This window comes from Alosa sapidissima, chromosome 8, assembly GCF_018492685.1.
Source record: "Alosa sapidissima isolate fAloSap1 chromosome 8, fAloSap1.pri, whole genome shotgun sequence".
Lineage (NCBI taxonomy): Eukaryota > Metazoa > Chordata > Actinopteri > Clupeiformes > Clupeidae > Alosa > Alosa sapidissima.
The window spans coordinates 5232006-5251515 of record NC_055964.1 but is presented as its reverse complement, the minus strand read 5'-3'; the positions used below and the strand labels follow the sequence as shown (position 1 = coordinate 5251515).

The window sequence follows — 19510 nt, the reverse complement described above, 5'->3', positions numbered from 1 at the left end:
TGCACGCAAGCTGGCGTGCGTAAGTGAGTTTGCCTAACTCTTTTGCCGTTTTTGTGACAGCCTGGTAAACTGGTCACTCCGTGACCTGAAAGCAAATGCTTCAACTGAAAATGAAAGGACTGCTGAAAATGTGTCTCCTCAGTCTCCTCCGCAAAAAACACAAGCTTCGAGCAGCTCGTCTCACTTTAGCTCTTCCAGTCAGGATGGCCGAGCGGTCTAAGGCGCCAGACTCAAGGCGACGTGCCTTCCTCAGGCAAGGGATTTCTGGTCTCCGAATGGAGGCGTGGGTTCGAATCCCACTTCTGACATAGGCTTTTATTTGAAGTGGCAATGGACAGACCCATCGCAGGGAAGTGGTTGTGCGAGAAAAGACGTCAAAATGGACACCGGTGAGGCTGACTGGACCACAACACCAAGTCCTCCATGGAAGATTAGCTGATTTTACTCAACGGAACACAATGAAATCTGCTCTTTTACTACTGACCTGACTATTTTTGCTACCACCCAAAATTCTGGCACAAGGTTAAATTGCATTCAGTTGAGAGCGGTGCCTTTGCCACTCCAGAGAGTGAAGACAGTCAGACAGGTAAAAGAAATGCTTGAGTTCAGCAGTGTTGAGGGCGTTTCAGCCGCAGTGTGATACAAAATAAGCAACAGTCTGGTCCACCTCGCTGTGCAGGGGGTATAGCTCAGTGGTAGAGCATTTGACTGCAGATCAAGAGGTCCCAGGTTCAAATCCTGGTGCCCTCTCAAACATGCACGCAAGCTGGCGTGCGCAAATGCGTTTGCCTTTTTTCTGTCAGCCTGGTAAACTGGTCACTCCGTGACCTGAAAGCAAATGCTTCAACTGAAAATGAAAGGACTGCTGAAAATGTGTCTCCTCAGTCTTTTCCGCAAAAAACACAAGATTCGAGCAGCTCGTCTCACTTTAGCTCTGCCAGTCAGGATGGCCGAGCGGTCTAAGGCGCCAGACTCAACGCGAAGTGCCTTCCTCAGGCAAGGGATTTCTGGTCTCCGAATGGAGGCGTGGGTTCGAATCCCACTTCTGACATAGGCTTTTATTTGAAGTGGCAATGGACAGACCCATCGCAGGGAAGTGGTTGTGCGAGAAAAGACGTCAAAATGGACACCGGTGAGGCTGACTGGACCACAACACCAAGTCCTCCATGGAAGATTAGCTGATTTTACTCAACGGAACACAATGAAATCTGCTCTTTTACTACTGACCTGACTATTTTTGCTACCACCCAAAATTCTGGCACAAGGTTAAATTGCATTCAGTTGAGAGCGGTGCCTTTGCCACTCCAGAGAGTGAAGACAGTCAGACAGGTAAAAGAAATGCTTGAGTTCAGCAGTGTTGAGGGCGTTTCAGCCGCAGTGTGATACAAAATAAGCAACAGTCTGGTCCACCTTGCTGTGCAGGGGGTATAGCTCAGTGGTAGAGCATTTGACTGCAGATCAAGAGGTCCCAGGTTCAAATCCTGGTGCTCCCTCAAACATGCACGCAAACTGGCCTGCGCAAATGCGTTTGCCTAACTGCTTTGCCGTTTTTGTGACAGCCTGGTAAACTGGTCACTCCGTGACCTGAAAGCAAATGCTTCAACTGAAAATGAAAGGACTGCTGAAAATGTGTCTCCTCAGTCTTTTCCGCAAAAAACACAAGATTCGAGCAGCTCGTCTCACTTTAGCTCTGCCAGTCAGGATGGCCGAGCGGTCTAAGGCGCCAGACTCAAGGCGAAGTACCTTCCTCAGGCAAGGGATTTCTGGTCTCCGAATGGAGCCGTGGGTTCGAATCCCACTTCTGACATAGGCTTTTATTTGAAGTGGCAATGGACAGACCCATCGCAGGGAAGTGGTTGTGCGAGAAAAGACGTCAAAATGGACACCGGTGAGGCTGACTGGACCCCAACACCAAGTCCTCCATGGAAGATTAGCTGATTTTACTCAACGGAACACAATGAAATCTGCTCTTTTACTACTGACCTGACTATTTATGCTACCATCCAAAATTCTGGCACAAGGTTAAATTGCATTCAGTTGAGAGCGGTGCCTTTGCCACTCCAGAGAGTGAAGACAGTCAGACAGGTAAAAGAAATGCTTGAGTTCAGCAGTGTTGAGGGCGTTTCAGCCGCAGTTTGATACAAAATAAGCAACAGTCTGGTCCACCTCGCTGCGCAGGGGGTATAGCTCAGTGGTAGAGCATTTGACTGCAGATCAAGAGGTCCCAGGTTCAAATCCTGGTGCCCCCTCAAACATGCACGCAAACTGGCCTGCGCAAATGCGTTTGCCTAACTGTTTTGCCGATTTTGTGACAGCCTGGTAAACTGGTCACTCCGTGACCTGAAAGCAAATGCTTCAACTGAAAATGAAAGGACTGCTGAAAATGTGTCTCCTCAGTCTTTTCCGCAAAAAACACAAGCTTCGAGCAGCTCGTCTCACTTTAGCTCTGCCAGTCAGGATGGCCGAGCGGTCTAAGGCGCCAGACTCAAGGCGAAGTGCCTTCCTCGGGCAAGGGATTTCTGGTCTCCGAATGGAGGCGTGGGTTCGAATCCCACTTCTGACATAGGCCTTTATTTGAAGTGGCAATGGACAGACCCATCGCAGGGAAGTGGTTGTGCGAGAAAAGACGTCAAAATGGACACCGGTGAGGCTGACTGGACCACAACACCAAGTCCTCCATGGAAGATTAGCTGATTTTACTCAACGGAACACAATGAAATCTGCTCTTTTACTACAGACCTGACTATTTTTGCTACCACCCAAAATTCTGGCACAAGGTGTAATTGCATTCAGTTGAGAGCGTTGCCTTTTCCACTCCAGAGAGTGAAGACAGTCAGACAGGTAAGGTAAAAGAAATGCTTGAGTTCAGCAGTGTTGAGGGTGTTTCAGCCGCAGTGTGATACAAAATAAGCAACAGTCTGGCCCACCTCGCTGTGCAGGGGGTATAGCTCAGTGGTAGAGCATTTGACTGCAGATCAAGAGGTCCCAGGTTCAAATCCTGGTGCCCCCTCAAACATGCACGCAAGCTGGCGTGCGCAAATGCGTTTGCCGTTTTTGTGTCAGCCTGGTAAACTGGTCACTCCGTGACCTGAAAGCAAATGCTTCAACTGAAAATGAAAGGACTGCTGAAAATGTGTCTCCTCAGTCTCCTCCGCAAAAAACACAAGCTTCGAGCAGCTCGTCTCACTTTAGCTCTGCCAGTCAGGATGGCCGAGCGGTCTAAGGCGCCAGACTCAAGGCGAAGTGCCTTCCCCAGGCAAGGGATTTCTGGTCTCCGAATGGAGGCGTGCTTTCGAATCCCACTTCTGACATAGGCTTTTATTTGAAGTGGCAATGGACAGACCCATCGCAGGGAAGTGGTTGTGCGAGAAAAGACGTCAAAATGGACACCGGTGAGGCTGACTGGCTATTTTCCAACACCAAGTCCTCCATGGAAGATTAGCTGATTTTACTCAACGGAACACAATGAAATCTCTTTTACTACAGACCTGACTATTTTTGCTACCACCCAAAATTCTGGCACAAGGTGTAATTGCATTCAGTTGAGAGCGGTGCCTTTGCCACTCCAGAGAGTGAAGACAGTCAGACAGGTAAAAGAAATGCTTGAGTTCAGCAGTGTTGAGGGCGTTTCAGCCGCAGTGTGATACAAAATAAGCAACAGTCTGGTCCACCTTCCTGTGCAGGGGGTATAGCTAAGTGGTAGAGCATTTGACTGCAGATCAAGAGGTCCCAGGTTCAAATCCTGGTGCCCCCTCAAACATGCACGCAAGCTGGCGTGCGCAAATGCCTTTGCCGTTTTTGTGTCAGCCTGGTAAACTGGTCACTCCGTGACCTGAAAGCAAATGCTTCAACTGAAAATGAAAGGACTGCTGAAAATGTGTCTCCTCAGTCTTTTCCGCAAAAAACACAAGATTCGAGCAGCTCGTCTCACTTTAGCTCTGCCAGTCAGGATGGCCGAGCGGTCTAAGGCGCCAGACTCAAGGCGAAGTACCTTCCTCAGGCAAGGGATTTCTGGTCTCCGAATGGAGCCGTGGGTTCGAATCCCACTTCTGACATAGGCTTTTATTTGAAGTGGCAATGGACAGACCCATCGCAGGGAAGTGGTTGTGCGAGAAAAGACGTCAAAATGGACACCGGTGAGGCTGACTGGACCCCAACACCAAGTCCTCCATGGAAGATTAGCTGATTTTACTCAACGGAACACAATGAAATCTGCTCTTTTACTACTGACCTGACTATTTATGCTACCATCCAAAATTCTGGCACAAGGTTAAATTGCATTCAGTTGAGAGCGGTGCCTTTGCCACTCCAGAGAGTGAAGACAGTCAGACAGGTAAAAGAAATGCTTGAGTTCAGCAGTGTTGAGGGCGTTTCAGCCGCAGTTTGATACAAAATAAGCAACAGTCTGGTCCACCTCGCTGCGCAGGGGGTATAGCTCAGTGGTAGAGCATTTGACTGCAGATCAAGAGGTCCCAGGTTCAAATCCTGGTGCCCCCTCAAACATGCACGCAAACTGGCCTGCGCAAATGCGTTTGCCTAACTGTTTTGCCGATTTTGTGACAGCCTGGTAAACTGGTCACTCCGTGACCTGAAAGCAAATGCTTCAACTGAAAATGAAAGGACTGCTGAAAATGTGTCTCCTCAGTCTTTTCCGCAAAAAACACAAGCTTCGAGCAGCTCGTCTCACTTTAGCTCTGCCAGTCAGGATGGCCGAGCGGTCTAAGGCGCCAGACTCAAGGCGAAGTGCCTTCCTCGGGCAAGGGATTTCTGGTCTCCGAATGGAGGCGTGGGTTCGAATCCCACTTCTGACATAGGCTTTTATTTGAAGTGGCAATGGACAGACCCATCGCAGGGAAGTGGTTGTGCGAGAAAAGACGTCAAAATGGACACCGGTGAGGCTGACTGGACCACAACACCAAGTCCTCCATGGAAGATTAGCTGATTTTACTCAACGGAACACAATGAAATCTGCTCTTTTACTACAGACCTGACTATTTTTGCTACCACCCAAAATTCTGGCACAAGGTGTAATTGCATTCAGTTGAGAGCGTTGCCTTTTCCACTCCAGAGAGTGAAGACAGTCAGACAGGTAAGGTAAAAGAAATGCTTGAGTTCAGCAGTGTTGAGGGTGTTTCAGCCGCAGTGTGATACAAAATAAGCAACAGTCTGGCCCACCTCGCTGTGCAGGGGGTATAGCTCAGTGGTAGAGCATTTGACTGCAGATCAAGAGGTCCCAGGTTCAAATCCTGGTGCCCCCTCAAACATGCACGCAAGCTGGCGTGCGCAAATGCGTTTGCCGTTTTTGTGTCAGCCTGGTAAACTGGTCACTCCGTGACCTGAAAGCAAATGCTTCAACTGAAAATGAAAGGACTGCTGAAAATGTGTCTCCTCAGTCTCCTCCGCAAAAAACACAAGCTTCGAGCAGCTCGTCTCACTTTAGCTCTGCCAGTCAGGATGGCCGAGCGGTCTAAGGCGCCAGACTCAAGGCGAAGTGCCTTCCCCAGGCAAGGGATTTCTGGTCTCCGAATGGAGGCGTGCTTTCGAATCCCACTTCTGACATAGGCTTTTATTTGAAGTGGCAATGGACAGACCCATCGCAGGGAAGTGGTTGTGCGAGAAAAGACGTCAAAATGGACACCGGTGAGGCTGACTGGCTATTTTCCAACACCAAGTCCTCCATGGAAGATTAGCTGATTTTACTCAACGGAACACAATGAAATCTCTTTTACTACAGACCTGACTATTTTTGCTACCACCCAAAATTCTGGCACAAGGTGTAATTGCATTCAGTTGAGAGCGGTGCCTTTGCCACTCCAGAGAGTGAAGACAGTCAGACAGGTAAAAGAAATGCTTGAGTTCAGCAGTGTTGAGGGCGTTTCAGCCGCAGTGTGATACAAAATAAGCAACAGTCTGGTCCACCTTCCTGTGCAGGGGGTATAGCTAAGTGGTAGAGCATTTGACTGCAGATCAAGAGGTCCCAGGTTCAAATCCTGGTGCCCCCTCAAACATGCACGCAAGCTGGCGTGCGCAAATGCCTTTGCCGTTTTTGTGTCAGCCTGGTAAACTGGTCACTCCGTGACCTGAAAGCAAATGCTTCAACTGAAAATGAAAGGACTGCTGAAAATGTGTCTCCTCAGTCTTTTCCGCAAAAAACACAAGATTCGAGCAGCTCGTCTCACTTTAGCTCTGCCAGTCAGGATGGCCGAGCGGTCTAAGGCGCCAGACTCAAGGCGAAGTACCTTCCTCAGGCAAGGGATTTCTGGTCTCCGAATGGAGCCGTGGGTTCGAATCCCACTTCTGACATAGGCTTTTATTTGAAGTGGCAATGGACAGACCCATCGCAGGGAAGTGGTTGTGCGAGAAAAGACGTCAAAATGGACACCGGTGAGGCTGACTGGACCCCAACACCAAGTCCTCCATGGAAGATTAGCTGATTTTACTCAACGGAACACAATGAAATCTGCTCTTTTACTACTGACCTGACTATTTATGCTACCATCCAAAATTCTGGCACAAGGTTAAATTGCATTCAGTTGAGAGCGGTGCCTTTGCCACTCCAGAGAGTGAAGACAGTCAGACAGGTAAAAGAAATGCTTGAGTTCAGCAGTGTTGAGGGCGTTTCAGCCGCAGTTTGATACAAAATAAGCAACAGTCTGGTCCACCTCGCTGTGCAGGGGGTATAGCTCAGTGGTAGAGCATTTGACTGCAGATCAAGAGGTCCCAGGTTCAAATCCTGGTGCCCCCTCAAACATGCACGCAAACTGGCCTGCGCAAATGCGTTTGCCTAACTGTTTTGCCGATTTTGTGACAGCCTGGTAAACTGGTCACTCCGTGACCTGAAAGCAAATGCTTCAACTGAAAATGAAAGGACTGCTGAAAATGTGTCTCCTCAGTCTTTTCCGCAAAAAACACAAGCTTCGAGCAGCTCGTCTCACTTTAGCTCTGCCAGTCAGGATGGCCGAGCGGTCTAAGGCGCCAGACTCAAGGCGAAGTGCCTTCCTCGGGCAAGGGATTTCTGGTCTCCGAATGGAGGCGTGGGTTCGAATCCCACTTCTGACATAGGCTTTTATTTGAAGTGGCAATGGACAGACCCATCGCAGGGAAGTGGTTGTGCGAGAAAAGACGTCAAAATGGACACCGGTGAGGCTGACTGGACCACAACACCAAGTCCTCCATGGAAGATTAGCTGATTTTACTCAACGGAACACAATGAAATCTGCTCTTTTACTACTGACCTGACTATTTTTGCTACCACCCAAAATTCTGGCACAAGGTTAAATTGCATTCAGTTGAGAGCGGTGCCTTTGCCACTCCAGAGAGTGAAGACAGTCAGACAGGTAAAAGAAATGCTTGAGTTCAGCATTGTTGAGGGCGTTTCAGCCGCAGTGTGATACAAAATAAGCAACAGTCTGGTCCACTTTGCTGTGCAGGGGGTATAGCTCAGTGGTAGAGCATTTGACTGCAAATCAAGAGGTCCTAGGTTCAAATCCTGGTGCCCCCTCAAACATGCACGCAAGCTGGCGTGCGTAAGTGCGTTTGCCTAACTGTTTTGCCGTTTTTGTGTCAGCCTGGTAAACTGGTCACTCCGTGACCTGAAAGCAAATGCTTCAACTGAAAATGAAAGGACTGCTGAAAATGTTTCTCCTCAGTCTTTTCCGCAAAAAACACAAGCTTCGAGCAGCTCGTCTCACTTTAGCTCTGCCAGTCAGGATGGCCGAGCGGTCTAAGGCGCCAGACTCAAGGCGAAGTGCCTTCCTCAGGCAAGGGATTTCTGGTCTCCGAATGGAGGCGTGGGTTCGAATCCAACTTCTGACAAAGGCTTTTATTTGAAGTGGCAATGGACAGACCCATCGCAGGGAAGTGGTTGTGCGAGAAAAGACGTCAAAATGGACACCGGTGAGGCTGACTGGCTATTTTCCAACACCAAGTCCTCCATGGAAGATTAGCTGATTTTACTCAACGGAACACAATGAAATCTGCTCTTTTACTACAGACCTGACTATTTTTGCTACCACCCAAAATTTTAGCACAAGGTTTAATTGCATTCAGTTGAGAGTGGTGCCTTTGCCACTCCAGAGAGTGAAGACAGTCAGACAGGTAAAAGAAATGCTTGAGTTCAGCAGTGTTGAGGGCGTTTCAGCCGCAGTGTGATACAAAATAAGCAACAGTCTGGTCCACCTCGCTGTGCAGGGGGTATAGCTCAGTGGTAGAGCATTTGACTGCAGATCAAGAGGTCCTAGGTTCAAATCCTGGTGCCCCCTCAAACATGCACGCAAGCTGGCGTGCGTAAGTGCGTTTGCCTAACTGTTTTGCCGTTTTTGTGTAAGCCTGGTAAACTGGTCACTCCGTGACCTGAAAGCAAATGCTTCAACTGAAAATGAAAGGACTGCTGAAAATGTGTCTCCTCAGTCTTTTCCGCAAAAAACACAAGCTTCGAGCAGCTCGTCTCACTTTAGCTCTGCCAGTCAGGATGGCCGAGCGGTCTAAGGCGCCAGACTCAAGGCGAAGTGCCTTCCTCAGGCAAGGGATTTCTGGTCTCCGAATGGAGGCGTGGGTTCGAATCCCACTTCTGACATAGGCTTTTATTTGAAGTGGCAATGGACAGACCCATCGCAGGGAAGTGGTTGTGCGAGAAAAGACGTCAAAATGGACACCGGTGAGGCTGACTGGCTATTTTCCAACACCAAGTCCTCCATGGAAGATTAGCTGATTTTACTCAACGGAACACAATGAAATCTGCTCTTTTACTACAGACCTGACTATTTTTGCTACCACCCAAAATTTTAGCACAAGGTTTAATTGCATTCAGTTGAGAGCGGTGCCTTTTCCACTCCAGAGAGTGAAGACAGTCAGACAGGTAAAAGAAATGCTTGAGTTCAGCAGTGTTGAGGGCGTTTCAGCCGCAGTGTGATACAAAATAAGCAACAGTCTGGTCCACCTCGCTGTGCAAGGGGTATAGCTCAGTGGTAGAGCATTTGACTGCAGATCAAGAGGTCCCAGGTTCAAATCCTGGTGCCCCCTCAAACATTCACGCAAGCTGGCGTGCGCAAATGCGTTTGCCGTTTTTGTGTCCGCCTGGTAAACTGAAAGCAAATGCTTCAACTGAAAATGAAAGGACTGCTGAAAATGTGTCTCCTCAGTCTCCTCCGCAAAAAACACAAGCTTCGAGCAGCTCGTCTCACTTTAGCTCTGCCAGTCAGGATGGCAGAGCGGTCTAAGGCGCCAGACTCAAGGCGACGTGCCTTCGTCAGGCAAGGGATTTCTGGTCTCCGAATGGAGGCGTGGGATCGAATCCCACTTCTGACATAGGCTTTTATTTGAAGTGGCAATGGACAGACCCATCGCAGGGAAGTGGTTGTGCGAGAAAAGACTTCAAAATGGACACCGGTGAGGCTGACTGGACCACAACACCAAGTCCTCCATGGAAGATTAGCTGATTTTACTCAACGGAACACAATGAAATCTGCTCTTTTACTACTGACCTGACTATTTTTGCTACCACCCAAAATTCTGGCACAAGGTTAAATTGCATTCAGTTGAGAGCGGTGCCTTTGCCACTCCAGAGAGTGAAGACAGTCAGACAGGTAAAAGAAATGCTTGAGTTCAGCAGTGTTGAGGGCGTTTCAGCCGCAGTGTGATACAAAATAAGCAACAGTCTGATCCACCTCGCTGTGCAGGGGGTATAGCTCAGTGGTAGAGCATTTGACTGCAGCTCAAGAGGTCCCAGGTTCAAATCCTGGTGCCCCCTCAAACATGCACGCAAACTGGCGTGCGCAAATGCGTTTGCCGTTTTTGTGTCAGCCTGGTAAACTGGTCACTCCGTGACCTGAAAGCAAATGCTTCAACTGAAAATGAAAGGACTGCTGAAAATGTGTCTCCTCAGTCTTTTCCGCAAAAAACACAAGCTTCGAGCAGCTCGTCTCACTTTAGCTCTGCCAGTCAGGATGGCCGAGCGGTCTAAGGCGCCAGACTCAAGGCGAAGTGCCTTCCTCGGGCAAGGGATTTCTGGTCTCCGAATGGAGGCGTGGGTTCGAATCCCACTTCTGACATAGGCTTTTATTTGAAGTGGCAATGGACAGACCCATCGCAGGGAAGTGGTTGTGCGAGAAAAGACGTCAAAATGGACACCGGTGAGGCTGACTGGACCACAACACCAAGTCCTCCATGGAAGATTAGCTGATTTTACTCAACGGAACACAATGAAATCTTCTCTTTTACTACTGACCTGACTATTTTTGCTACCACCCAAAATTCTGGCACAAGGTTAAATTGCATTCAGTTGAGAGCGGTGCCTTTGCCACTCCAGAGAGTGAAGACAGTCAGACAGGTAAAAGAAATGCTTGAGTTCAGCAGTGTTGAGGGCGTTTCAGCCGCAGTGTGATACAAAATAAGCAACAGTCTGGTCCACCTCACTGTGCAGGGGGTATAGCTCAGTGGTAGAGCATTTGACTGCAGATCAAGAGGTCCCAGATTCAAATCCTGGTGCCCCCTCAAACATGCACGCAAGCTGGCGTGCGTAAGTGCGTTTGCCAAACTGTTTTGCCGTTTTTGTGTCAGCCTGGTAAACTGGTCACTCCGTGACCTGAAAGCAAATGCTTCAACTGAAAATGAAAGGACTGCTGAAAATGTGTCTCCTCAGTCTTTTCCGCAAAAAACACAAGCTTCGAGCAGCTCGTCTCACTTTAGCTCTGCCAGTCAGGATGGCCGAGCGGTCTAAGGCGCCAGACTCAAGGCGAAGTGCCTTCCTCAGGCAAGGGATTTCTGGTCTCCGAATGGAGGCGTGGGTTCGAATCCCACTTCTGACATAGGCTTTTATTTGAAGTGGCAATGGACAGACCCATCGCAGGGAAGTGGTTGTGCGAGAAAAGACGTCAAAATGGACACCGGTGAGGCTGACTGGCTATTTTCCAACACCAAGTCCTCCATGGAAGATTAGCTGATTTTACTCAACGGAACACAATGAAATCTGCTCTTTTACTACAGACCTGACTATTTTTGCTACCACCCAAAATTTTAGCACAAGGTTTAATTGCATTCAGTTGAGAGCGGTGCCTTTGCCACTCCAGAGAGTGAAGACAGTCAGACAGGTAAAAGAAATGCTTGAGTTCAGCAGTGTTGAGGGCGTTTCAGCCGCAGTGTGATACAAAATAAGCAACAGTCTGGTCCACCTAGCTGTGCAGGGGGTATAGCTCAGTGGTAGAGCATTTGACTGCAGATCAAGAGGTCCCAGGTTCAAATCCTGGTGCCCCCTCAAACATGCACGCAAGCTGGCGTGCGTAAGTGCGTTTGCCTAACTGTTTTGCCGTTTTTGTGTCAGCCTGGTAAACTGGTCACTCCGTGACCTGAAAGCAAATGCTTCAACTGAAAATGAAAGGACTGCTGAAAATGTGTCTCCTCAGTTTTTTCCGCAAAAAACACAAGTTTCGAGCAGCTCGTCTCACTTTAGCTCTGCCAGTCAGGATGGCCGAGCGCTCTAAGGCGCCAGACTCAAGGCGAAGTGCCTTCCTCAGGCTAGGGATTTCTGGTCTCCGAATGGAGGCGTGGGTTCGAATCCCACTTCTGACATAGGCTTTTATTTGAAGTGGCAATGGACAGACCCATCGCAGGGAAGTGGTTGTGCGAGAAAAGACGTCAAAATGGACACCGGTGAGGCTGACTGGCTATTTTCCAACACCAAGTCCTCCATGGAAGATTAGCTGATTTTACTCAACGGAACACAATGAAATCTGCTCTTTTACTACAGACCTGACTATTTTTGCTACCACCCAAAATTCTGGCACAAGGTGTAATTGCATTCAGTTGAGAGCGTTGCCTTTGCCACTCCAGAGAGTGAAGACAGTCAGACAGGTAAGGTAAAAGAAATGCTTGAGTTCAGCAGTGTTGAGGGTGTTTCAGCCGCAGTGTGATACAAAATAAGCAACAGTCTGGTCCACCTCGCTGTGCAGGGGGTATAGCTCAGTGGTAGAGCATTTGACTGCAGATCAAGAGGTCCCAGGTTCAAATCCTGGTGCCCCCTCAAACATGCACGCAAGCTGGCGTGCGCAAATGCGTTTGCCGTTTTTGTGTCAGCCTGGTAAACTGGTCACTCCGTGACCTGAAAGCAAATGCTTCAACTGAAAATGAAAGGACTGCTGAAAATGTGTCTCCTCAGTCTCCTCCGCAAAAAACACAAGCTTCGAGCAGCTCGTCTCACTTTAGCTCTGCCAGTCAGGATGGCCGAGCGGTCTAAGGCGCCAGACTCAAGGCGAAGTGCCTTCCCCAGGCAAGGGATTTCTGGTCTCCGAATGGAGGCGTGGGTTCGAATCCCACTTCTGACATAGGCTTTTATTTGAAGTGGCAATGGACAGACCCATCGCAGGGAAGTGGTTGTGCGAGAAAAGACGTCAAAATGGACACCGGTGAGGCTGACTGGACCACAACACCAAGTCCTCCATGGAAGATTAGCTGATTTTACTCAACGGAACACAATGAAATCTGCTCTTTTACTACTGACCTGACTATTTTTGCTACCACCCAAAATTCTGGCACAAGGTTAAATTGCATTCAGTTGAGAGCGGTGCCTTTGCCACTCCAGAGAGTGAAGACAGTCAGACAGGTAAAAGAAATGCTTGAGTTCAGCAGTGTTGAGGGCGTTTCAGCCGCAGTGTGATACAAAATAAGCAACAGTCTGGTCCACCTCGCTGTGCAGGGGGTATAGCTCAGTGGTAGAGCATGTGACTGCAGATCAAGAGGTCCCAGGTTCAAATCCTGGTGCCCTCTCAAACATGCACGCAAGCTGGCGTGCGCAAATGCGTTTGCCGTTTTTGTGTCAGCCTGGTAAACTGGTCACTCCGTGACCTGAAAGCAAATGCTTCAACTGAAAATGAAAGGACTGCTGAAAATGTGTCTCCTCAGTCTTTTCCGCAAAAAACACAAGATTCGAGCAGCTCGTCTCACTTTAGCTCTGCCAGTCAGGATGGCCGAGCGGTCTAAGGCGCCAGACTCAAGGCGAAGTGCCTTCCTCAGGCAAGGGATTTCTGGTCTCCGAATGGAGGCGTGGGTTCGAATCCCACTTCTGACATAGGCTTTTATTTGAAGTGGCAATGGACAGACCCATCGCAGGGAAGTGGTTGTGCGAGAAAAGACGTCAAAATGGACACCGGTGAGGCTGACTGGCTATTTTCCAACACCAAGTCCTCCATGGAAGATTAGCTGATTTTACTCAACGGAACACAATGAAATCTGCTCTTTTACTACAGACCTGGCTATTTTTGCTACCACCCAAAATTTTAGCACAAGGTTTAATTGCATTCAGTTGAGAGCGGTGCCTTTGCCACTCCAGAGAGTGAAGACAGTCAGACAGGTAAAAGAAATGCTTGAGTTCAGCAGTGTTGAGGGCGTTTCAGCCGCAGTGTGATACAAAATAAGCAACAGTCTGGTCCACCTAGCTGTGCAGGGGGTATAGCTCAGTGGTAGAGCATTTGACTGCAGATCAAGAGGTCCCAGGTTCAAATCCTGGTGCCCCCTCAAACATGCACGCAAGCTGGCGTGCGTAAGTGCGTTTGCCTAACTGTTTTGCCGTTTTTGTGTCAGCCTGGTAAACTGGTCACTCCGTGACCTGAAAGCAAATGCTTCAACTGAAAATGAAAGGACTGCTGAAAATGTGTCTCCTCAGTTTTTTCCGCAAAAAACACAAGTTTCGAGCAGCTCGTCTCACTTTAGCTCTGCCAGTCAGGATGGCCGAGCGCTCTAAGGCGCCAGACTCAAGGCGAAGTGCCTTCCTCAGGCAAGGGATTTCTGGTCTCCGAATGGAGGCGTGGGTTCGAATCCCACTTCTGACATAGGCTTTTATTTGAAGTGGCAATGGACAGACCCATCGCAGGGAAGTGGTTGTGCGAGAAAAGACGTCAAAATGGACACCGGTGAGGCTGACTGGCTATTTTCCAACACCAAGTCCTCCATGGAAGATTAGCTGATTTTACTCAACGGAACACAATGAAATCTGCTCTTTTACTACAGACCTGACTATTTTTGCTACCACCCAAAATTCTGGCACAAGGTGTAATTGCATTCAGTTGAGAGCGTTGCCTTTGCCACTCCAGAGAGTGAAGACAGTCAGACAGGTAAGGTAAAAGAAATGCTTGAGTTCAGCAGTGTTGAGGGTGTTTCAGCCGCAGTGTGATACAAAATAAGCAACAGTCTGGTCCACCTCGCTGTGCAGGGGGTATAGCTCAGTGGTAGAGCATTTGACTGCAGATCAAGAGGTCCCAGGTTCAAATCCTGGTGCCCCCTCAAACATGCACGCAAGCTGGCGTGCGCAAATGCGTTTGCCGTTTTTGTGTCAGCCTGGTAAACTGGTCACTCCGTGACCTGAAAGCAAATGCTTCAACTGAAAATGAAAGGACTGCTGAAAATGTGTCTCCTCAGTCTCCTCCGCAAAAAACACAAGCTTCGAGCAGCTCGTGTCACTTTAGCTCTGCCAGTCAGGATGGCCGAGCGGTCTAAGGCGCCAGACTCAAGGCGAAGTGCCTTCCCCAGGCAAGGGATTTCTGGTCTCCGAATGGAGGCGTGGGTTCGAATCCCACTTCTGACATAGGCTTTTATTTGAAGTGGCAATGGACAGACCCATCGCAGGGAAGTGGTTGTGCGAGAAAAGACGTCAAAATGGACACCGGTGAGGCTGACTGGACCACAACACCAAGTCCTCCATGGAAGATTAGCTGATTTTACTCAACGGAACACAATGAAATCTGCTCTTTTACTACTGACCTGACTATTTTTGCTACCACCCAAAATTCTGGCACAAGGTTAAATTGCATTCAGTTGAGAGCGGTGCCTTTGCCACTCCAGAGAGTGAAGACAGTCAGACAGGTAAAAGAAATGCTTGAGTTCAGCAGTGTTGAGGGCGTTTCAGCCGCAGTGTGATACAAAATAAGCAACAGTCTGGTCCACCTCGCTGTGCAGGGGGTATAGCTCAGTGGTAGAGCATTTGACTGCAGATCAAGAGGTCCCAGGTTCAAATCCTGGTGCCCCCTCAAACATGCACGCAAGCTGGCGTGCGCAAATGCGTTTGCCGTTTTTGTGTCAGCCTGGTAAACTGGTCACTCCGTGACCTGAAAGCAAATGCTTCAACTGAAAATGAAAGGACTGCTGAAAATGTGTCTCCTCAGTCTCCTCCGCAAAAAACACAAGCTTCGAGCAGCTCGTGTCACTTTAGCTCTGCCAGTCAGGATGGCCGAGCGGTCTAAGGCGCCAGACTCAAGGCGAAGTGCCTTCCCCAGGCAAGGGATTTCTGGTCTCCGAATGGAGGCGTGGGTTCGAATCCCACTTCTGACATAGGCTTTTATTTGAAGTGGCAATGGACAGACCCATCGCAGGGAAGTGGTTGTGCGAGAAAAGACGTCAAAATGGACACCGGTGAGGCTGACTGGACCACAACACCAAGTCCTCCATGGAAGATTAGCTGATTTTACTCAACGGAACACAATGAAATCTGCTCTTTTACTACTGACCTGACTATTTTTGCTACCACCCAAAATTCTGGCACAAGGTTAAATTGCATTCAGTTGAGAGCGGTGCCTTTGCCACTCCAGAGAGTGAAGACAGTCAGACAGGTAAAAGAAATGCTTGAGTTCAGCAGTGTTGAGGGCGTTTCAGCCGCAGTGTGATACAAAATAAGCAACAGTCTGGTCCACCTCGCTGTGCAGGGGGTATAGCTCAGTGGTAGAGCATTTGACTGCAGATCAAGAGGTCCCAGGTTCAAATCCTGGTGCCCCCTCAAACATGCACGCAAGCTGGCGTGCGCAAATGCGTTTGCCGTTTTTGTGTCAGCCTGGTAAACTGGTCACTCCGTGACCTGAAAGCAAATGCTTCAACTGAAAATGAAAGGACTGCTGAAAATGTGTCTCCTCAGTCTCCTCCGCAAAAAACACAAGCTTCGAGCAGCTCGTGTCACTTTAGCTCTGCCAGTCAGGATGGCCGAGCGGTCTAAGGCGCCAGACTCAAGGCGAAGTGCCTTCCCCAGGCAAGGGATTTCTGGTCTCCGAATGGAGGCGTGGGTTCGAATCCCACTTCTGACATAGGCTTTTATTTGAAGTGGCAATGGACAGACCCATCGCAGGGAAGTGGTTGTGCGAGAAAAGACGTCAAAATGGACACCGGTGAGGCTGACTGGACCACAACACCAAGTCCTCCATGGAAGATTAGCTGATTTTACTCAACGGAACACAATGAAATCTGCTCTTTTACTACTGACCTGACTATTTTTGCTACCACCCAAAATTCTGGCACAAGGTTAAATTGCATTCAGTTGAGAGCGGTGCCTTTGCCACTCCAGAGAGTGAAGACAGTCAGACAGGTAAAAGAAATGCTTGAGTTCAGCAGTGTTGAGGGCGTTTCAGCCGCAGTGTGATACAAAATAAGCAACAGTCTGGTCCACCTCGCTGTGCAGGGGGTATAGCTCAGTGGTAGAGCATTTGACTGCAGATCAAGAGGTCCCAGGTTCAAATCCTGGTGCCCTCTCAAACATGCACGCAAGCTGGCGTGCGCAAATGCGTTTGCCGTTTTTGTGTCAGCCTGGTAAACTGGTCACTCCGTGACCTGAAAGCAAATGCTTCAACTGAAAATGAAAGGACTGCTGAAAATGTGTCTCCTCAGTCTTTTCCGCAAAAAACACAAGATTCGAGCAGCTCGTCTCACTTTAGCTCTGCCAGTCAGGATGGCCGAGCGGTCTAAGGCGCCAGACTCAACGCGAAGTGCCTTCCTCAGGCAAGGGATTTCTGGTCTCCGAATGGAGGCGTGGGTTCGAATCCCACTTCTGACATAGGCTTTTATTTGAAGTGGCAATGGACAGACCCATCGCAGGGAAGTGGTTGTGCGAGAAAAGACGTCAAAATGGACACCGGTGAGGCTGACTGGACCCCAACACCAAGTCCTCCATGGAAGATTAGCTGATTTTACTCAACGGAACACAATGAAATCTGCTCTTTTACTACTGACCGACTATTTTTGCTACCACCCAAAATTCTGGCACAAGGTTAAATTGCATTCAGTTGAGAGCGGTGCCTTTGCCACTCCAGAGAGTGAAGACAGTCAGACAGCTAAAAGAAATGCTTGAGTTCAGCAGTGTTGAGGGCGTTTCAGCCGCAGTGTGATACAAAATAAGCAACAGTCTGGTCCACCTTGCTGTGCAGGGGGTATAGCTCAGTGGTAGAGCATTTGACTGCAGATCAAGAGGTCCCAGGTTCAAATCCTGGTGCCCCCTCAAACATGCACGCAAGCTGGCGTGCGCAAATGCGTTTGCCGTTTTTGTGTCAGCCTGGTAAACTGGTCACTCCGTGACCTGAAAGCAAATGCTTCAACTGAAAATGAAAGGACTGCTGAAAATGTGTCTCCTCAGTCTCCTCCGCAAAAAACACAAGCTTCGAGCAGCTCGTCTCACTTTAGCTCTGCCAGTCAGGATGGCCGAGCGGTCTAAGGCGCCAGACTCAAGGCGACGTGCCTTCCTCAGGCAAGGGATTTCTGGTCTCCGAATGGAGGCGTGGGTTTGAATCCCACTTCTGACATAGGCTTTTATTTGAAGTGGCAATGGACAGACCCATCGCAGGGAAGTGGTTATGCGAGAAAAGACGTCAAAATGGACACCGGTGAGGCTGACTGGCTATTTTCCAACACCAAGTCCTCTATGGAAGATTAGCTGATTTTACTCAAAGGAACAAAATGAAATCTGCTCTTTTACTACAGACCTGACTATTTTTGCTACCACCCAAAATTCTGGCACAAGGTGTAATTGCATTCAGTTGAGAGCGTTGCCTTTGCCACTCCAGAGAGTGAAGACATTCAGACAGGTAAAAGAAATGCTTGAGTTCAGCAGAGTTGAGGGCGTTTCAGCCGCAGTGTGATACAAAATAAGCAACAGTCTGGTCCACCTTGCTGTGCAGGGGGTATAGCTCAGTGGTAGAGCATTTGACTGCAGATCAAGAGGTCCCAGGTTCAAATCCTGGTGCCCCCTCAAACATGCGCGCAAATGCGTTTGCCGTTTTTGTGTCAGCCTGGTAAACTGATCACTCCGTGACCTGAAAGCAAATGCTTCAACTGAAAATGAAAGGACTGCTGAAAATGTGTCTCCTCAGTCTCCTCCGCAAAAAACACAAGCTTCGAGCAGCTCGTCTCACTTTAGCTCTTCCAGTCAGGATGGCCGAGCGGTCTAAGGCGCCAGACTCAAGGCGAAGGGCCTTCCTCAGGCAAGGGATTTCTGGTCTCCGAATGGAGGCGTGGGTTCGAATCCCACTTCTGACATAGGCTTTTACTTGAAGTGGCAATGGACAGACCCATCGCAGGGAAGTGGTTGTGCGAGAAAAGACGTCAAAATGGACACCGTTGAGGCTGACTGGCTATTTTCCAACACCAAGTCCTCCATGGAAGATTAGCTGATTTTACTCAACAGAACACAATGAAATCTGCTCTTTTACTACAGACCTGACTATTTTTGCTACCACCCAAAATTCTGGCACAAGGTGTAATTGCATTCAGTTGAGAGCGGTGCCTTTGCCTCCAGAGAGTGAAGACAGTCAGACAGGTAAAAGAAATGCTTGAGTTCAGCAGTGTTGAGGGCGTTTCAGCCGCAGTGTGATACAAAATAAGCAACAGTCTGGTCCACCTTGCTGTGCAGGGGGTATAGCTCAGTGGTAGAGCATTTGACTGCAGATCAAGAGGTCCCAGGTTCAAATCCTGGTGCCCCCTCAAACATGCACGCAAGCTGGCGTGCGTAAGTGCGTTTGCCTAACTGTTTTGCCGTTTTTGTGTCAGCCTGGTAAACTGGTCACTCCGTGACCTGAAAGCAAATGCTTCAACTGAAAATGAAAGGACTGCTGAAAATGTGTCTCCTCAGTCTTTTCCGCAAAAAACACAAGTTTCGAGCAGCTCGTCTCACTTTAGCTCTGCCAGTCAGGATGGCCGAGCGCTCTAAGGCGCCAGACTCAAAGCGAAGTGCCTTCCTCAGGCAAGGGATTTCTGGTCTCCGAATGGAGGCGTGGGTTCGAATCCCACTTCTGACATAGGCTTTTATTTGAAGTGGCAATGGACAGACCCATCGCAGGGAAGTGGTTGTGCGAGAAAAGACGTCAAAATGGACACCGGTGAGGCTGACTGGCTATTTTCCAACACCAAGTCCTCTATGGAAGATTAGCTGATTTTACTCAACGGAACACAATGAAATCTGCTCTTTTACTACAGACCTGACTATTTTTGCTACCACCCAAAATTTTAGCACAAGGTTTAATTGCATTCAGTTGAGAGCGGTGCCTTTGCCACTCCAGAGAGTGAAGACAGTCAGACAGGTAAAAGAAATGCTTGAGTTCAGCAGTGTTGAGGGCGTTTCAGCCGCAGTGTGATACAAAATAAGCAACAGTCTGGTCCACCTAGCTGTGCAGGGGGTATAGCTCAGTGGTAGAGCATTTGACTGCAGATCAAGAGGTCCCAGGTTCAAATCCTGGTGCCCCCTCAAACATGCACGCAAGCTGGCGTGCGTAAG

The 19510-nt window shown here is 49.0% G+C and overlaps 33 non-coding genes across 33 annotated transcripts; all 33 read left to right on the top strand.

Annotated features, from left to right (window-relative positions):
• Positions 1-197: 197 nt before the first annotated feature.
• Positions 198-308, top strand: trnal-caa. Its single transcript has 2 exons — positions 198-235; positions 263-308. It is a non-coding gene; the product is annotated as a tRNA-Leu (tRNA).
• A 632-nt stretch (positions 309-940) lies between these two features.
• Positions 941-1051, top strand: trnal-caa. Its single transcript has 2 exons — positions 941-978; positions 1006-1051. It is a non-coding gene; the product is annotated as a tRNA-Leu (tRNA).
• Positions 1052-1696: 645 nt separating this feature from the next.
• On the top strand, positions 1697-1807 carry trnal-caa. The gene is made up of 2 exons: positions 1697-1734; positions 1762-1807. It is a non-coding gene; the product is annotated as a tRNA-Leu (tRNA).
• Positions 1808-2177: 370 nt separating this feature from the next.
• On the top strand, positions 2178-2249 carry trnac-gca. The gene has a single exon. It is a non-coding gene; the product is annotated as a tRNA-Cys (tRNA).
• Positions 2250-2452: 203 nt separating this feature from the next.
• Positions 2453-2563, top strand: trnal-caa. Its single transcript has 2 exons — positions 2453-2490; positions 2518-2563. It is a non-coding gene; the product is annotated as a tRNA-Leu (tRNA).
• Positions 2564-2938: 375 nt separating this feature from the next.
• On the top strand, positions 2939-3010 carry trnac-gca. Its single transcript has one exon. It is a non-coding gene; the product is annotated as a tRNA-Cys (tRNA).
• A 934-nt stretch (positions 3011-3944) lies between these two features.
• Positions 3945-4055, top strand: trnal-caa. Its single transcript has 2 exons — positions 3945-3982; positions 4010-4055. It is a non-coding gene; the product is annotated as a tRNA-Leu (tRNA).
• A 370-nt stretch (positions 4056-4425) lies between these two features.
• Positions 4426-4497, top strand: trnac-gca. The gene has a single exon. It is a non-coding gene; the product is annotated as a tRNA-Cys (tRNA).
• A 203-nt stretch (positions 4498-4700) lies between these two features.
• On the top strand, positions 4701-4811 carry trnal-caa. The gene is made up of 2 exons: positions 4701-4738; positions 4766-4811. It is a non-coding gene; the product is annotated as a tRNA-Leu (tRNA).
• Positions 4812-5186: 375 nt separating this feature from the next.
• trnac-gca lies at positions 5187-5258 on the top strand. Its single transcript has one exon. It is a non-coding gene; the product is annotated as a tRNA-Cys (tRNA).
• Positions 5259-6192: 934 nt separating this feature from the next.
• trnal-caa lies at positions 6193-6303 on the top strand. The gene is made up of 2 exons: positions 6193-6230; positions 6258-6303. It is a non-coding gene; the product is annotated as a tRNA-Leu (tRNA).
• A 370-nt stretch (positions 6304-6673) lies between these two features.
• Positions 6674-6745, top strand: trnac-gca. The gene has a single exon. It is a non-coding gene; the product is annotated as a tRNA-Cys (tRNA).
• A 203-nt stretch (positions 6746-6948) lies between these two features.
• Positions 6949-7059, top strand: trnal-caa. Its single transcript has 2 exons — positions 6949-6986; positions 7014-7059. It is a non-coding gene; the product is annotated as a tRNA-Leu (tRNA).
• Positions 7060-8464: 1405 nt separating this feature from the next.
• On the top strand, positions 8465-8575 carry trnal-caa. Its single transcript has 2 exons — positions 8465-8502; positions 8530-8575. It is a non-coding gene; the product is annotated as a tRNA-Leu (tRNA).
• A 1363-nt stretch (positions 8576-9938) lies between these two features.
• On the top strand, positions 9939-10049 carry trnal-caa. Its single transcript has 2 exons — positions 9939-9976; positions 10004-10049. It is a non-coding gene; the product is annotated as a tRNA-Leu (tRNA).
• A 645-nt stretch (positions 10050-10694) lies between these two features.
• On the top strand, positions 10695-10805 carry trnal-caa. The gene is made up of 2 exons: positions 10695-10732; positions 10760-10805. It is a non-coding gene; the product is annotated as a tRNA-Leu (tRNA).
• A 374-nt stretch (positions 10806-11179) lies between these two features.
• Positions 11180-11251, top strand: trnac-gca. The gene has a single exon. It is a non-coding gene; the product is annotated as a tRNA-Cys (tRNA).
• A 693-nt stretch (positions 11252-11944) lies between these two features.
• trnac-gca lies at positions 11945-12016 on the top strand. The gene has a single exon. It is a non-coding gene; the product is annotated as a tRNA-Cys (tRNA).
• Positions 12017-12206: 190 nt separating this feature from the next.
• On the top strand, positions 12207-12317 carry trnal-caa. Its single transcript has 2 exons — positions 12207-12244; positions 12272-12317. It is a non-coding gene; the product is annotated as a tRNA-Leu (tRNA).
• Positions 12318-12949: 632 nt separating this feature from the next.
• trnal-caa lies at positions 12950-13060 on the top strand. Its single transcript has 2 exons — positions 12950-12987; positions 13015-13060. It is a non-coding gene; the product is annotated as a tRNA-Leu (tRNA).
• A 374-nt stretch (positions 13061-13434) lies between these two features.
• trnac-gca lies at positions 13435-13506 on the top strand. The gene has a single exon. It is a non-coding gene; the product is annotated as a tRNA-Cys (tRNA).
• Positions 13507-14199: 693 nt separating this feature from the next.
• Positions 14200-14271, top strand: trnac-gca. Its single transcript has one exon. It is a non-coding gene; the product is annotated as a tRNA-Cys (tRNA).
• A 190-nt stretch (positions 14272-14461) lies between these two features.
• trnal-caa lies at positions 14462-14572 on the top strand. Its single transcript has 2 exons — positions 14462-14499; positions 14527-14572. It is a non-coding gene; the product is annotated as a tRNA-Leu (tRNA).
• Positions 14573-14942: 370 nt separating this feature from the next.
• On the top strand, positions 14943-15014 carry trnac-gca. The gene has a single exon. It is a non-coding gene; the product is annotated as a tRNA-Cys (tRNA).
• A 190-nt stretch (positions 15015-15204) lies between these two features.
• trnal-caa lies at positions 15205-15315 on the top strand. The gene is made up of 2 exons: positions 15205-15242; positions 15270-15315. It is a non-coding gene; the product is annotated as a tRNA-Leu (tRNA).
• A 370-nt stretch (positions 15316-15685) lies between these two features.
• trnac-gca lies at positions 15686-15757 on the top strand. Its single transcript has one exon. It is a non-coding gene; the product is annotated as a tRNA-Cys (tRNA).
• Positions 15758-15947: 190 nt separating this feature from the next.
• trnal-caa lies at positions 15948-16058 on the top strand. Its single transcript has 2 exons — positions 15948-15985; positions 16013-16058. It is a non-coding gene; the product is annotated as a tRNA-Leu (tRNA).
• Positions 16059-16690: 632 nt separating this feature from the next.
• On the top strand, positions 16691-16801 carry trnal-caa. Its single transcript has 2 exons — positions 16691-16728; positions 16756-16801. It is a non-coding gene; the product is annotated as a tRNA-Leu (tRNA).
• A 369-nt stretch (positions 16802-17170) lies between these two features.
• trnac-gca lies at positions 17171-17242 on the top strand. The gene has a single exon. It is a non-coding gene; the product is annotated as a tRNA-Cys (tRNA).
• Positions 17243-17917: 675 nt separating this feature from the next.
• On the top strand, positions 17918-17989 carry trnac-gca. Its single transcript has one exon. It is a non-coding gene; the product is annotated as a tRNA-Cys (tRNA).
• Positions 17990-18165: 176 nt separating this feature from the next.
• trnal-caa lies at positions 18166-18276 on the top strand. The gene is made up of 2 exons: positions 18166-18203; positions 18231-18276. It is a non-coding gene; the product is annotated as a tRNA-Leu (tRNA).
• Positions 18277-18648: 372 nt separating this feature from the next.
• On the top strand, positions 18649-18720 carry trnac-gca. Its single transcript has one exon. It is a non-coding gene; the product is annotated as a tRNA-Cys (tRNA).
• A 688-nt stretch (positions 18721-19408) lies between these two features.
• Positions 19409-19480, top strand: trnac-gca. The gene has a single exon. It is a non-coding gene; the product is annotated as a tRNA-Cys (tRNA).
• The last annotated feature ends 30 nt before the right edge of the window (positions 19481-19510 follow it).